At 46.0% G+C, this 13,734-nt stretch overlaps 6 non-coding genes across 6 annotated transcripts; all 6 read right to left on the reverse strand.

Moving 5' to 3' along the window:
* Positions 1-1,166: 1,166 nt before the first annotated feature.
* LOC130346452 (U2 spliceosomal RNA) lies at positions 1,167-1,357 on the reverse strand. Its single transcript, XR_008884671.1, has one exon. It is a non-coding gene; the product is annotated as a U2 spliceosomal RNA (small nuclear RNA).
* A 2,080-nt stretch (positions 1,358-3,437) lies between these two features.
* Positions 3,438-3,628, reverse strand: LOC130346454 (U2 spliceosomal RNA). Its single transcript, XR_008884672.1, has one exon. It is a non-coding gene; the product is annotated as a U2 spliceosomal RNA (small nuclear RNA).
* Positions 3,629-5,713: 2,085 nt separating this feature from the next.
* On the reverse strand, positions 5,714-5,904 carry LOC130346455 (U2 spliceosomal RNA). Its single transcript, XR_008884673.1, has one exon. It is a non-coding gene; the product is annotated as a U2 spliceosomal RNA (small nuclear RNA).
* A 2,082-nt stretch (positions 5,905-7,986) lies between these two features.
* LOC130346456 (U2 spliceosomal RNA) lies at positions 7,987-8,177 on the reverse strand. The gene has a single exon (XR_008884674.1). It is a non-coding gene; the product is annotated as a U2 spliceosomal RNA (small nuclear RNA).
* A 2,085-nt stretch (positions 8,178-10,262) lies between these two features.
* LOC130346411 (U2 spliceosomal RNA) lies at positions 10,263-10,453 on the reverse strand. The gene has a single exon (XR_008884635.1). It is a non-coding gene; the product is annotated as a U2 spliceosomal RNA (small nuclear RNA).
* Positions 10,454-12,546: 2,093 nt separating this feature from the next.
* Positions 12,547-12,737, reverse strand: LOC130346457 (U2 spliceosomal RNA). The gene has a single exon (XR_008884675.1). It is a non-coding gene; the product is annotated as a U2 spliceosomal RNA (small nuclear RNA).
* Between the last annotated feature and the right edge of the window lie 997 nt (positions 12,738-13,734).

The raw sequence follows: 13,734 nt of genomic DNA on the forward strand, positions 1-13,734 counted from the left end.
CGCCGAAATCACTTTTAAACCCATTTCCACCTTTTTTTCCCTTCTCTTCCTCTTACTTTTTTTTCACGTTTTTTTACGTTTTTCTCCTTTTCGCCTCTTTTCTGGGCGTATTATTCTTCTTTTTCTTCTTTTTTTTCCGTCTAATGCATACCCCATCAGTGCAGCAATGCTTATTCAATACCGCCAGCAGATGGAGACACTGGGGGATAATTTTCTAAGGATTTATACTGATTTTTCCTGTCTGAATTTGTCGCACAGAAAGTTGCAGGCCAAATATGTGTGACATTTCTGCGACTTTAGCTTCTAGAGCATTTTTACAACATTATACATAGGTGCTGAATACATAAAAAGCGACTGTTCAGCGACAGACAAGTCGCATCGGCTGAAAGTAGGCCAGAATGTCAGTCCATGTTGGAGCAGGTTTAGATACAGTCTAAAGCATAGATCTCAAAGTCTGTGCACAGAATTTAGCAAGGGCCTCGCACCTTCTGATGCATCAGGTAGGTGCACAATAGCATAGCCTAACCCTCTGTACTTTGGTCTATATTGATGCGGGACATAGACAGCCAGCTGATGACCAATCCATTAGTGCAATGGATGGCTGGAAGCATTTGTCTTTGCCTTTGCAATACCACAGAAGCAATGCATGGTCAATGTACAGCAATGACACACCTGTGTGAACAGCCAGGAGACCCCCCCCCCCATGTTATGTTACATAGTTACATAGTTAGTACGGTCGAAAAAAGACATATGTCCATCAAGTTCAACCAGGGAATTAAGGGGTAGGGGTGTGGCGCGATATTGGGGAAGGGATGAGATTTTATATTTCTTCATAAGCATTAATCTTATTTTGTCAATTAGGAACATTCACCACCCACCCGCTATCAAGGCAGCTGCCTATCATGTCATGCCCTACCTGCACAGGTGTGCTGGCTACTCAAATGATCCAATTAAGGAGGCCATTTAGTCAGCAGCAGCAGAAGTCCTGTGCCTGGACGCTCCAACAGCGGCCAGACACAAGCAGAAGCAGAAGCAGCAGCAGCACCACCTTTTGTTTTTTGGCTGCAGCAGCAGCAGCAGCAGCAAGGCCCACAGGGCTGGCTAGCTGGCTAGCCAGCAAGCAGGTAGCAATGAAAGTAGGAATCTTTCTTTTTAACCCTGTAAGGGGGTGGTGCACTGTACCCGAAGATACTGCCATATCGGGTCAATGCATAGGGCGACGGAAGCAAGCTTCGAAATCGGCCCCCGTTCTCAAAAATCCATTTAATATATGGTCCCCAGATAGGGGACGTATCAGATATTAAACTGATAAGAACAGATACTACACTTGATCTTAGCCAAAAGGCCGAGAAGCGATAACCGTGAAAGGGGCGGGCCCAACAAGGTCCCCTTCATGGGCACTATCACTGCTTGCTGTCAGGGAGGCTGCCAGACAATTTTCCATGCACACTCTGGGCTGGGGGGCAGTCAACCACCAGTACACACAGCAGAACCTAAACCCATACCATTATTGCTAAGCAGCAAGACAGGGGCCCATTGCACTCCCACGGGGCCTTTTTAAATGCAATCCATAACCCGGATTTGCCAGGAACCCTTCTTACTCCTCCTACTTGCATGTGACACTGGGCTTAGGATCTGCATAGGAAACACACACACAAGCACACACCTACCTTTGTTGCCTGCAGATGCCTCCTTGGCTGTCCCCAAACGGTATCAAACCAACACCCACGGGAAGCTGTAAGCATAGAGGACATGCCTGCACCCCATTGGACTTACCTGTGTGGGTTAAACCCGGGTTATTTGACAACCTATGGCGGTGATGGTTCTGCTCAGGCAGAGCAGTGCTGATGCTCCTCATAAAGCTGTCGCTGCTGTGAAGGTTCTAGGTGACATCACAAATCCCTATGGTTACATACACAACAAAGCTGGGTTGTTGTTGTTTACACTCTGCAAGGCCTGTGGAAGTGAGTGACATCATAGCACTGTAGTTCTGAGGGTTCTAGATGGATGCAACAATCTCCTGTTGCTTCTATGAAGGCCATAATAGACGACATCACCAAACAGCTCCATAGTCACATACACAGCAAAGGAGAGATGTTGTTTACACCTAGTGATGTCAGTGGTATTGAGTGACATCACAGCACAGTGCTAAGGCTCCTGGGCCTGGACACAGCAGCGGCTGCAATATCTCAACGGAGAATACGTTTATATATATGTGTGTGTGTGCGCGTATATATATATATATATATATATATATATATATATATATATATATTTCTCCGCCGAAATCACTTTTAAACCCATTTCCACCTTTTTTTCCCTTCTCTTCCTCTTACTTTTTTTTCACGTTTTTTTACGTTTTTCTCCTTTTCGCCTCTTTTCTGGGCGTATTATTCTTCTTTTTCTTCTTTTTTTTCGTCTAATGCATACCCCATCAGTGCAGCAATGCTTATTCAATACCGCCAGCAGATGGAGACACTGGGGGATAATTTTCTAAGGATTTATACTGATTTTTCCTGTCTGAATTTGTCGCACAGAAAGTTGCAGGCCAAATATGTGTGACATTTCTGCGACTTTAGCTTCTAGAGCATTTTTACAACATTATACATAGGTGCTGAATACATAAAAAGCGACTGTTCAGCGACAGACAAGTCGCATCGGCTGAAAGTAGGCCAGAATGTCAGTCCATGTTGGAGCAGGTTTAGATACAGTCTAAAGCATAGATCTCAAAGTCTGTGCACAGAATTTAGCAAGGGCCTCGCACCTTCTGATGCATCAGGTAGGTGCACAATAGCATAGCCTAACCCTCTGTACTTTGGTCTATATTGATGCGGGACATAGACAGCCAGCTGATGACCAATCCATTAGTGCAATGGATGGCTGGAAGCATTTGTCTTTGCCTTTGCAATACCACAGAAGCAATGCATGGTCAATGTACAGCAATGACACACCTGTGTGAACAGCCAGGAGACCCCCCCCCCCCATGTTATGTTACATAGTTACATAGTTAGTACGGTCGAAAAAAGACATATGTCCATCAAGTTCAACCAGGGAATTAAGGGGTAGGGGTGTGGCGCGATATTGGGGAAGGGATGAGATTTTATATTTCTTCATAAGCATTAATCTTATTTTGTCAATTAGGAACATTCAGCACCCACCCGCTATCAAGGCAGCTGCCTATCATGTCATGCCCTACCTGCACAGGTGTGCTGGCTACTCAAATGATCCAATTAAGGAGGCCATTTAGTCAGCAGCAGCAGAAGTCCTGTGCCTGGACGCTCCAACAGCGGCCAGACACAAGCAGAAGCAGCAGCAGCACCACCTTTTGTTTTTTGGCTGCAGCAGCAGCAGCAGCAAGGCCCACAGGGCTGGCTAGCTGGCTAGCCAGCAAGCAGGTAGCAATGAAAGTAGGAATCTTTCTTTTTAACCCTGTAAGGGGGTGGTGCACTGTACCCGAAGATACTGCCATATCGGGTCAATGCATAGGGCGACGGAAGCAAGCTTCGAAATCGGCCCCCGTTCTCAAAAATCCATTTAATATATGGTCCCCAGATAGGGGACGTATCAGATATTAAACTGATAAGAACAGATACTACACTTGATCTTAGCCAAAAGGCCGAGAAGCGATAACCGTGAAAGGGGCGGGCCCAACAAGGTCCCCTTCATGGGCACTATCACTGCTTGCTGTCAGGGAGGCTGCCAGACAATTTTCCATGCACACTCTGGGCTGGGGGGCAGTCAACCACCAGTACACACAGCAGAACCTAAACCCATACCATTATTGCTAAGCAGCAAGACAGGGGCCCATTGCACTCCCACGGGGCCTTTTTAAATGCAATCCATAACCCGGATTTGCCAGGAACCCTTCTTACTCCTCCTACTTGCATGTGACACTGGGCTTAGGATCTGCATAGGAAACACACACACAAGCACACACCTACCTTTGTTGCCTGCAGATGCCTCCTTGGCTGTCCCCAAACGGTATCAAACCAACACCCACGGGAAGCTGTAAGCATAGAGGACATGCCTGCACCCCATTGGACTTACCTGTGTGGGTTAAACCCGGGTTATTTGACAACCTATGGCGGTGATGGTTCTGCTCAGGCAGAGCAGTGCTGATGCTCCTCATAAAGCTGTCGCTGCTGTGAAGGTTCTAGGTGACATCACAAATCCCTATGGTTACATACACAACAAAGCTGGGTTGTTGTTGTTTACACTCTGCAAGGCCTGTGGAAGTGAGTGACATCATAGCACTGTAGTTCTGAGGGTTCTAGATGGATGCAACAATCTCCTGTTGCTTCTATGAAGGCCATAATAGACGACATCACCAAACAGCTCCATAGTCACATACACAGCAAAGGAGAGATGTTGTTTACACCTAGTGATGTCAGTGGTATTGAGTGACATCACAGCACAGTGCTAAGGCTCCTGGGCCTGGACACAGCAGCGGCTGCAATATCTCAACGGAGAATACGTTTATATATATGTGTGTGTGTGCGCGTATATATATATATATATATATATATATATATATATATATATATATTCTCCGCCGAAATCACTTTTAAACCCATTTCCACCTTTTTTTCCCTTCTCTTCCTCTTACTTTTTTTTCACGTTTTTTTACGTTTTTCTCCTTTTCGCCTCTTTTCTGGGCGTATTATTCTTCTTTTTCTTCTTTTTTTTCGTCTAATGCATACCCCATCAGTGCAGCAATGCTTATTCAATACCGCCAGCAGATGGAGACACTGGGGGATAATTTTCTAAGGATTTATACTGATTTTTCCTGTCTGAATTTGTCGCACAGAAAGTTGCAGGCCAAATATGTGTGACATTTCTGCGACTTTAGCTTCTAGAGCATTTTTACAACATTATACATAGGTGCTGAATACATAAAAAGCGACTGTTCAGCGACAGACAAGTCGCATCGGCTGAAAGTAGGCCAGAATGTCAGTCCATGTTGGAGCAGGTTTAGATACAGTCTAAAGCATAGATCTCAAAGTCTGTGCACAGAATTTAGCAAGGGCCTCGCACCTTCTGATGCATCAGGTAGGTGCACAATAGCATAGCCTAACCCTCTGTACTTTGGTCTATATTGATGCGGGACATAGACAGCCAGCTGATGACCAATCCATTAGTGCAATGGATGGCTGGAAGCATTTGTCTTTGCCTTTGCAATACCACAGAAGCAATGCATGGTCAATGTACAGCAATGACACACCTGTGTGAACAGCCAGGAGACCCCCCCCCCCCATGTTATGTTACATAGTTACATAGTTAGTACGGTCGAAAAAAGACATATGTCCATCAAGTTCAACCAGGGAATTAAGGGGTAGGGGTGTGGCGCGATATTGGGGAAGGGATGAGATTTTATATTTCTTCATAAGCATTAATCTTATTTTGTCAATTAGGAACATTCAGCACCCACCCGCTATCAAGGCAGCTGCCTATCATGTCATGCCCTACCTGCACAGGTGTGCTGGCTACTCAAATGATCCAATTAAGGAGGCCATTTAGTCAGCAGCAGCAGAAGTCCTGTGCCTGGACGCTCCAACAGCGGCCAGACACAAGCAGAAGCAGAAGCAGCAGCAGCACCACCTTTTGTTTTTTGGCTGCAGCAGCAGCAGCAGCAAGGCCCACAGGGCTGGCTAGCTGGCTAGCCAGCAAGCAGGTAGCAATGAAAGTAGGAATCTTTCTTTTTAACCCTGTAAGGGGGTGGTGCACTGTACCCGAAGATACTGCCATATCGGGTCAATGCATAGGGCGACGGAAGCAAGCTTCGAAATCGGCCCCCGTTCTCAAAAATCCATTTAATATATGGTCCCCAGATAGGGGACGTATCAGATATTAAACTGATAAGAACAGATACTACACTTGATCTTAGCCAAAAGGCCGAGAAGCGATAACCGTGAAAGGGGCGGGCCCAACAAGGTCCCCTTCATGGGCACTATCACTGCTTGCTGTCAGGGAGGCTGCCAGACAATTTTCCATGCACACTCTGGGCTGGGGGGCAGTCAACCACCAGTACACACAGCAGAACCTAAACCCATACCATTATTGCTAAGCAGCAAGACAGGGGCCCATTGCACTCCCACGGGGCCTTTTTAAATGCAATCCATAACCCGGATTTGCCAGGAACCCTTCTTACTCCTCCTACTTGCATGTGACACTGGGCTTAGGATCTGCATAGGAAACACACACACAAGCACACACCTACCTTTGTTGCCTGCAGATGCCTCCTTGGCTGTCCCCAAACGGTATCAAACCAACACCCACGGGAAGCTGTAAGCATAGAGGACATGCCTGCACCCCATTGGACTTACCTGTGTGGGTTAAACCCGGGTTATTTGACAACCTATGGCGGTGATGGTTCTGCTCAGGCAGAGCAGTGCTGATGCTCCTCATAAAGCTGTCGCTGCTGTGAAGGTTCTAGGTGACATCACAAATCCCTATGGTTACATACACAACAAAGCTGGGTTGTTGTTGTTTACACTCTGCAAGGCCTGTGGAAGTGAGTGACATCATAGCACTGTAGTTCTGAGGGTTCTAGATGGATGCAACAATCTCCTGTTGCTTCTATGAAGGCCATAATAGACGACATCACCAAACAGCTCCATAGTCACATACACAGCAAAGGAGAGATGTTGTTTACACCTAGTGATGTCAGTGGTATTGAGTGACATCACAGCACAGTGCTAAGGCTCCTGGGCCTGGACACAGCAGCGGCTGCAATATCTCAACGGAGAATACGTTTATATATATGTGTGTGTGTGCGCGTATATATATATATATATATATATATATATATATATATATATATATATTCTCCGCCGAAATCACTTTTAAACCCATTTCCACCTTTTTTTCCCTTCTCTTCCTCTTACTTTTTTTTCACGTTTTTTTACGTTTTTCTCCTTTTCGCCTCTTTTCTGGGCGTATTATTCTTCTTTTTCTTCTTTTTTTTCGTCTAATGCATACCCCATCAGTGCAGCAATGCTTATTCAATACCGCCAGCAGATGGAGACACTGGGGGATAATTTTCTAAGGATTTATACTGATTTTTCCTGTCTGAATTTGTCGCACAGAAAGTTGCAGGCCAAATATGTGTGACATTTCTGCGACTTTAGCTTCTAGAGCATTTTTACAACATTATACATAGGTGCTGAATACATAAAAAGCGACTGTTCAGCGACAGACAAGTCGCATCGGCTGAAAGTAGGCCAGAATGTCAGTCCATGTTGGAGCAGGTTTAGATACAGTCTAAAGCATAGATCTCAAAGTCTGTGCACAGAATTTAGCAAGGGCCTCGCACCTTCTGATGCATCAGGTAGGTGCACAATAGCATAGCCTAACCCTCTGTACTTTGGTCTATTATTGATGCGGGACATAGACAGCCAGCTGATGACCAATCCATTAGTGCAATGGATGGCTGGAAGCATTTGTCTTTGCCTTTGCAATACCACAGAAGCAATGCATGGTCAATGTACAGCAATGACACACCTGTGTGAACAGCCAGGAGACCCCCCCCCCCCATGTTATGTTACATAGTTACATAGTTAGTACGGTCGAAAAAAGACATATGTCCATCAAGTTCAACCAGGGAATTAAGGGGTAGGGGTGTGGCGCGATATTGGGGAAGGGATGAGATTTTATATTTCTTCATAAGCATTAATCTTATTTTGTCAATTAGGAACATTCAGCACCCACCCGCTATCAAGGCAGCTGCCTATCATGTCATGCCCTACCTGCACAGGTGTGCTGGCTACTCAAATGATCCAATTAAGGAGGCCACAGCAGCAGCAGAAGTCCTGTGCCTGGACGCTCCAACAGCGGCCAGACACAAGCAGAAGCAGAAGCAGCAGCAGCACCACCTTTTGTTTTTTGGCTGCAGCAGCAGCAGCAGCAAGGCCCACAGGGCTGGCTAGCTGGCTAGCCAGCAAGCAGGTAGCAATGAAAGTAGGAATCTTTCTTTTTAACCCTGTAAGGGGGTGGTGCACTGTACCCGAAGATACTGCCATATCGGGTCAATGCATAGGGCGACGGAAGCAAGCTTCGAAATCGGCCCCCGTTCTCAAAAATCCATTTAATATATGGTCCCCAGATAGGGGACGTATCAGATATTAAACTGATAAGAACAGATACTACACTTGATCTTAGCCAAAAGGCCGAGAAGCGATAACCGTGAAAGGGGCGGGCCCAACAAGGTCCCCTTCATGGGCACTATCACTGCTTGCTGTCAGGGAGGCTGCCAGACAATTTTCCATGCACACTCTGGGCTGGGGGGCAGTCAACCACCAGTACACACAGCAGAACCTAAACCCATACCATTATTGCTAAGCAGCAAGACAGGGGCCCATTGCACTCCCACGGGGCCTTTTTAAATGCAATCCATAACCCGGATTTGCCAGGAACCCTTCTTACTCCTCCTACTTGCATGTGACACTGGGCTTAGGATCTGCATAGGAAACACACACACAAGCACACACCTACCTTTGTTGCCTGCAGATGCCTCCTTGGCTGTCCCCAAACGGTATCAAACCAACACCCACGGGAAGCTGTAAGCATAGAGGACATGCCTGCACCCCATTGGACTTACCTGTGTGGGTTAAACCCGGGTTATTTGACAACCTATGGCGGTGATGGTTCTGCTCAGGCAGAGCAGTGCTGATGCTCCTCATAAAGCTGTCGCTGCTGTGAAGGTTCTAGGTGACATCACAAATCCCTATGGTTACATACACAACAAAGCTGGGTTGTTGTTGTTTACACTCTGCAAGGCCTGTGGAAGTGAGTGACATCATAGCACTGTAGTTCTGAGGGTTCTAGATGGATGCAACAATCTCCTGTTGCTTCTATGAAGGCCATAATAGACGACATCACCAAACAGCTCCATAGTCACATACACAGCAAAGGAGAGATGTTGTTTACACCTAGTGATGTCAGTGGTATTGAGTGACATCACAGCACAGTGCTAAGGCTCCTGGGCCTGGACACAGCAGCGGCTGCAATATCTCAACGGAGAATACGTTTATATATATGTGTGTGTGTGCGCGTATATATATATATATATATATATATATATATATATATATATATATTTCTCTGCCGAAATCACTTTTAAACCCATTTCCACCTTTTTTTCCCTTCTCTTCCTCTTACTTTTTTTTCACGTTTTTTTACGTTTTTCTCCTTTTCGCCTCTTTTCTGGGCGTATTATTCTTCTTTTTCTTCTTTTTTTTCGTCTAATGCATACCCCATCAGTGCAGCAATGCTTATTCAATACCGCCAGCAGATGGAGACACTGGGGGATAATTTTCTAAGGATTTATACTGATTTTTCCTGTCTGAATTTGTCGCACAGAAAGTTGCAGGCCAAATATGTGTGACATTTCTGCGACTTTAGCTTCTAGAGCATTTTTACAACATTATACATAGGTGCTGAATACATAAAAAGCGACTGTTCAGCGACAGACAAGTCGCATCGGCTGAAAGTAGGCCAGAATGTCAGTCCATGTTGGAGCAGGTTTAGATACAGTCTAAAGCATAGATCTCAAAGTCTGTGCACAGAATTTAGCAAGGGCCTCGCACCTTCTGATGCATCAGGTAGGTGCACAATAGCATAGCCTAACCCTCTGTACTTTGGTCTATATTGATGCGGGACATAGACAGCCAGCTGATGACCAATCCATTAGTGCAATGGATGGCTGGAAGCATTTGTCTTTGCCTTTGCAATACCACAGAAGCAATGCATGGTCAATGTACAGCAATGACACACCTGTGTGAACAGCCAGGAGACCCCCCCCCCCCATGTTATGTTACATAGTTACATAGTTAGTACGGTCGAAAAAGACATATGTCCATCAAGTTCAACCAGGGAATTAAGGGGTAGGGGTGTGGCGCGATATTGGGGAAGGGATGAGATTTTATATTTCTTCATAAGCATTAATCTTATTTTGTCAATTAGGAACATTCAGCACCCACCCGCTATCAAGGCAGCTGCCTATCATGTCATGCCCTACCTGCACAGGTGTGCTGGCTACTCAAATGATCCAATTAAGGAGGCCATTTAGTCAGCAGCAGCAGAAGTCCTGTGCCTGGACGCTCCAACAGCGGCCAGACACAAGCAGAAGCAGAAGCAGCAGCAGCACCACCTTTTGTTTTTTGGCTGCAGCAGCAGCAGCAGCAAGGCCCACAGGGCTGGCTAGCTGGCTAGCCAGCAAGCAGGTAGCAATGAAAGTAGGAATCTTTCTTTTTAACCCTGTAAGGGGGTGGTGCACTGTACCCGAAGATACTGCCATATCGGGTCAATGCATAGGGCGACGGAAGCAAGCTTCGAAATCGGCCCCCGTTCTCAAAAATCCATTTAATATATGGTCCCCAGATAGGGGACGTATCAGATATTAAACTGATAAGAACAGATACTACACTTGATCTTAGCCAAAAGGCTGAGAAGCGATAACCGTGAAAGGGGCGGGCCCAACAAGGTCCCCTTCATGGGCACTATCACTGCTTGCTGTCAGGGAGGCTGCCAGACAATTTTCCATGCACACTCTGGGCTGGGGGGCAGTCAACCACCAGTACACACAGCAGAACCTAAACCCATACCATTATTGCTAAGCAGCAAGACAGGGGCCCATTGCACTCCCACGGGGCCTTTTTAAATGCAATCCATAACCCGGATTTGCCAGGAACCCTTCTTACTCCTCCTACTTGCATGTGACACTGGGCTTAGGATCTGCATAGGAAACACACACACAAGCACACACCTACCTTTGTTGCCTGCAGATGCCTCCTTGGCTGTCCCCAAACGGTATCAAACCAACACCCACGGGAAGCTGTAAGCATAGAGGACATGCCTGCACCCCATTGGACTTACCTGTGTGGGTTAAACCCGGGTTATTTGACAACCTATGGCGGTGATGGTTCTGCTCAGGCAGAGCAGTGCTGATGCTCCTCATAAAGCTGTCGCTGAAGGTTCTAGGTGACATCACAAATCCCTATGGTTACATACACAACAAAGCTGGGTTGTTGTTGTTTACACTCTGCAAGGCCTGTGGAAGTGAGTGACATCATAGCACTGTAGTTCTGAGGGTTCTAGATGGATGCAACAATCTCCTGTTGCTTCTATGAAGGCCATAATAGACGACATCACCAAACAGCTCCATAGTCACATACACAGCAAAGGAGAGATGTTGTTTACACCTAGTGATGTCAGTGGTATTGAGTGACATCACAGCACAGTGCTAAGGCTCCTGGGCCTGGACACAGCAGCGGCTGCAATATCTCAACGGAGAATACGTTTATATATATGTGTGTGTGTGCGCGTATATATATATATATATATATATATATATATATATATATATATATATATTTCTCCGCCGAAATCACTTTTAAACCCATTTCCACCTTTTTTTCCCTTCTCTTCCTCTTACTTTTTTTTCACGTTTTTTTACGTTTTTCTCCTTTTCGCCTCTTTTCTGGGCGTATTATTCTTCTTTTTCTTCTTTTTTTTCGTCTAATGCATACCCCATCAGTGCAGCAATGCTTATTCAATACCGCCAGCAGATGGAGACACTGGGGGATAATTTTCTAAGGATTTATACTGATTTTTCCTGTCTGAATTTGTCGCACAGAAAGTTGCAGGCCAAATATGTGTGACATTTCTGCGACTTTAGCTTCTAGAGCATTTTTACAACATTATACATAGGTGCTGAATACATAAAAAGCGACTGTTCAGCGACAGACAAGTCGCATCGGCTGAAAGTAGGCCAGAATGTCAGTCCATGTTGGAGCAGGTTTAGATACAGTCTAAAGCATAGATCTCAAAGTCTGTGCACAGAATTTAGCAAGGGCCTCGCACCTTCTGATGCATCAGGTAGGTGCACAATAGCATAGCCTAACCCTCTGTACTTTGGTCTATATTGATGCGGGACATAGACAGCCAGCTGATGACCAATCCATTAGTGCAATGGATGGCTGGAAGCATTTGTCTTTGCCTTTGCAATACCACAGAAGCAATGCATGGTCAATGTACAGCAATGACACACCTGTGTGAACAGCCAGGAGACCCCCCCCCCCCCCCCCATGTTATGTTACATAGTTACATAGTTAGTACGGTCGAAAAAAGACATATGTCCATCAAGTTCAACCAGGGAATTAAGGGGTAGGGGTGTGGCGCGATATTGGGGAAGGGATGAGATTTTATATTTCTTCATAAGCATTAATCTTATTTTGTCAATTAGGAACATTCAGCACCCACCCGCTATCAAGGCAGCTGCCTATCATGTCATGCCCTACCTGCACAGGTGTGCTGGCTACTCAAATGATCCAATTAAGGAGGCCATTTAGTCAGCAGCAGCAGAAGTCCTGTGCCTGGACGCTCCAACAGCGGCCAGACACAAGCAGAAGCAGAAGCAGCAGCAGCACCACCTTTTGTTTTTTGGCTGCAGCAGCAGCAGCAGCAGCAAGGCCCACAGGGCTGGCTAGCTGGCTAGCCAGCAAGCAGGTAGCAATGAAAGTAGGAATCTTTCTTTTTAACCCTGTAAGGGGGTGGTGCACTGTACCCGAAGATACTGCCATATCGGGTCAATGCATAGGGCGACGGAAGCAAGCTTCGAAATCGGCCCCCGTTCTCAAAAATCCATTTAATATATGGTCCCCAGATAGGGGACGTATCAGATATTAAACTGATAAGAACAGATACTACACTTGATCTTAGCCAAAAGGCCGAGAAGCGATAACCGTGAAAGGGGCGGGCCCAACAAGGTCCCCTTCATGGGCACTATCACTGCTTGCTGTCAGGGAGGCTGCCAGACAATTTTCCATGCACACTCTGGGCTGGGGGGCAGTCAACCACCAGTACACACAGCAGAACCTAAACCCATACCATTATTGCTAAGCAGCAAGACAGGGGCCCATTGCACTCCCACGGGGCCTTTTTAAATGCAATCCATAACCCGGATTTGCCAGGAACCCTTCTTACTCCTCCTACTTGCATGTGACACTGGGCTTAGGATCTGCATAGGAAACACACACACAAGCACACACCTACCTTTGTTGCCTGCAGATGCCTCCTTGGCTGTCCCCAAACGGTATCAAACCAACACCCACGGGAAGCTGTAAGCATAGAGGACATGCCTGCACCCCATTGGACTTACCTGTGTGGGTTAAACCCGGGTTATTTGACAACCTATGGCGGTGATGGTTCTGCTCAGGCAGAGCAGTGCTGATGCTCCTCATAAAGCTGTCGCTGCTGTGAAGGTTCTAGGTGACATCACAAATCCCTATGGTTACATACACAACAAAGCTGGGTTGTTGTTGTTTACACTCTGCAAGGCCTGTGGAAGTGAGTGACATCATAGCACTGTAGTTCTGAGGGTTCTAGATGGATGCAACAATCTCCTGTTGCTTCTATGAAGGCCATAATAGACGACATCACCAAACAGCTCCATAGTCACATACACAGCAAAGGAGAGATGTTGTTTACACCTAGTGATGTCAGTGGTATTGAGTGACATCACAGCACAGTGCTAAGGCTCCTGGGCCTGGACACAGCAGCGGCTGCAATATCTCAACGGAGAATACGTTTATATATATGTGTGTGTGTGCGCGTATATATATATATATATATATATATATATATATATATATATTTCTCCGCCGAAATCACTTTTAAACCCATTTCCACCTTTTTTTCCCTTCTCTTCCTCTTACTTTTTTTTCACGTTTTTTTACG

This window comes from Hyla sarda, unplaced genomic scaffold (genome assembly GCF_029499605.1).
Source record: "Hyla sarda isolate aHylSar1 unplaced genomic scaffold, aHylSar1.hap1 scaffold_786, whole genome shotgun sequence".
Lineage (NCBI taxonomy): Eukaryota > Metazoa > Chordata > Amphibia > Anura > Hylidae > Hyla > Hyla sarda.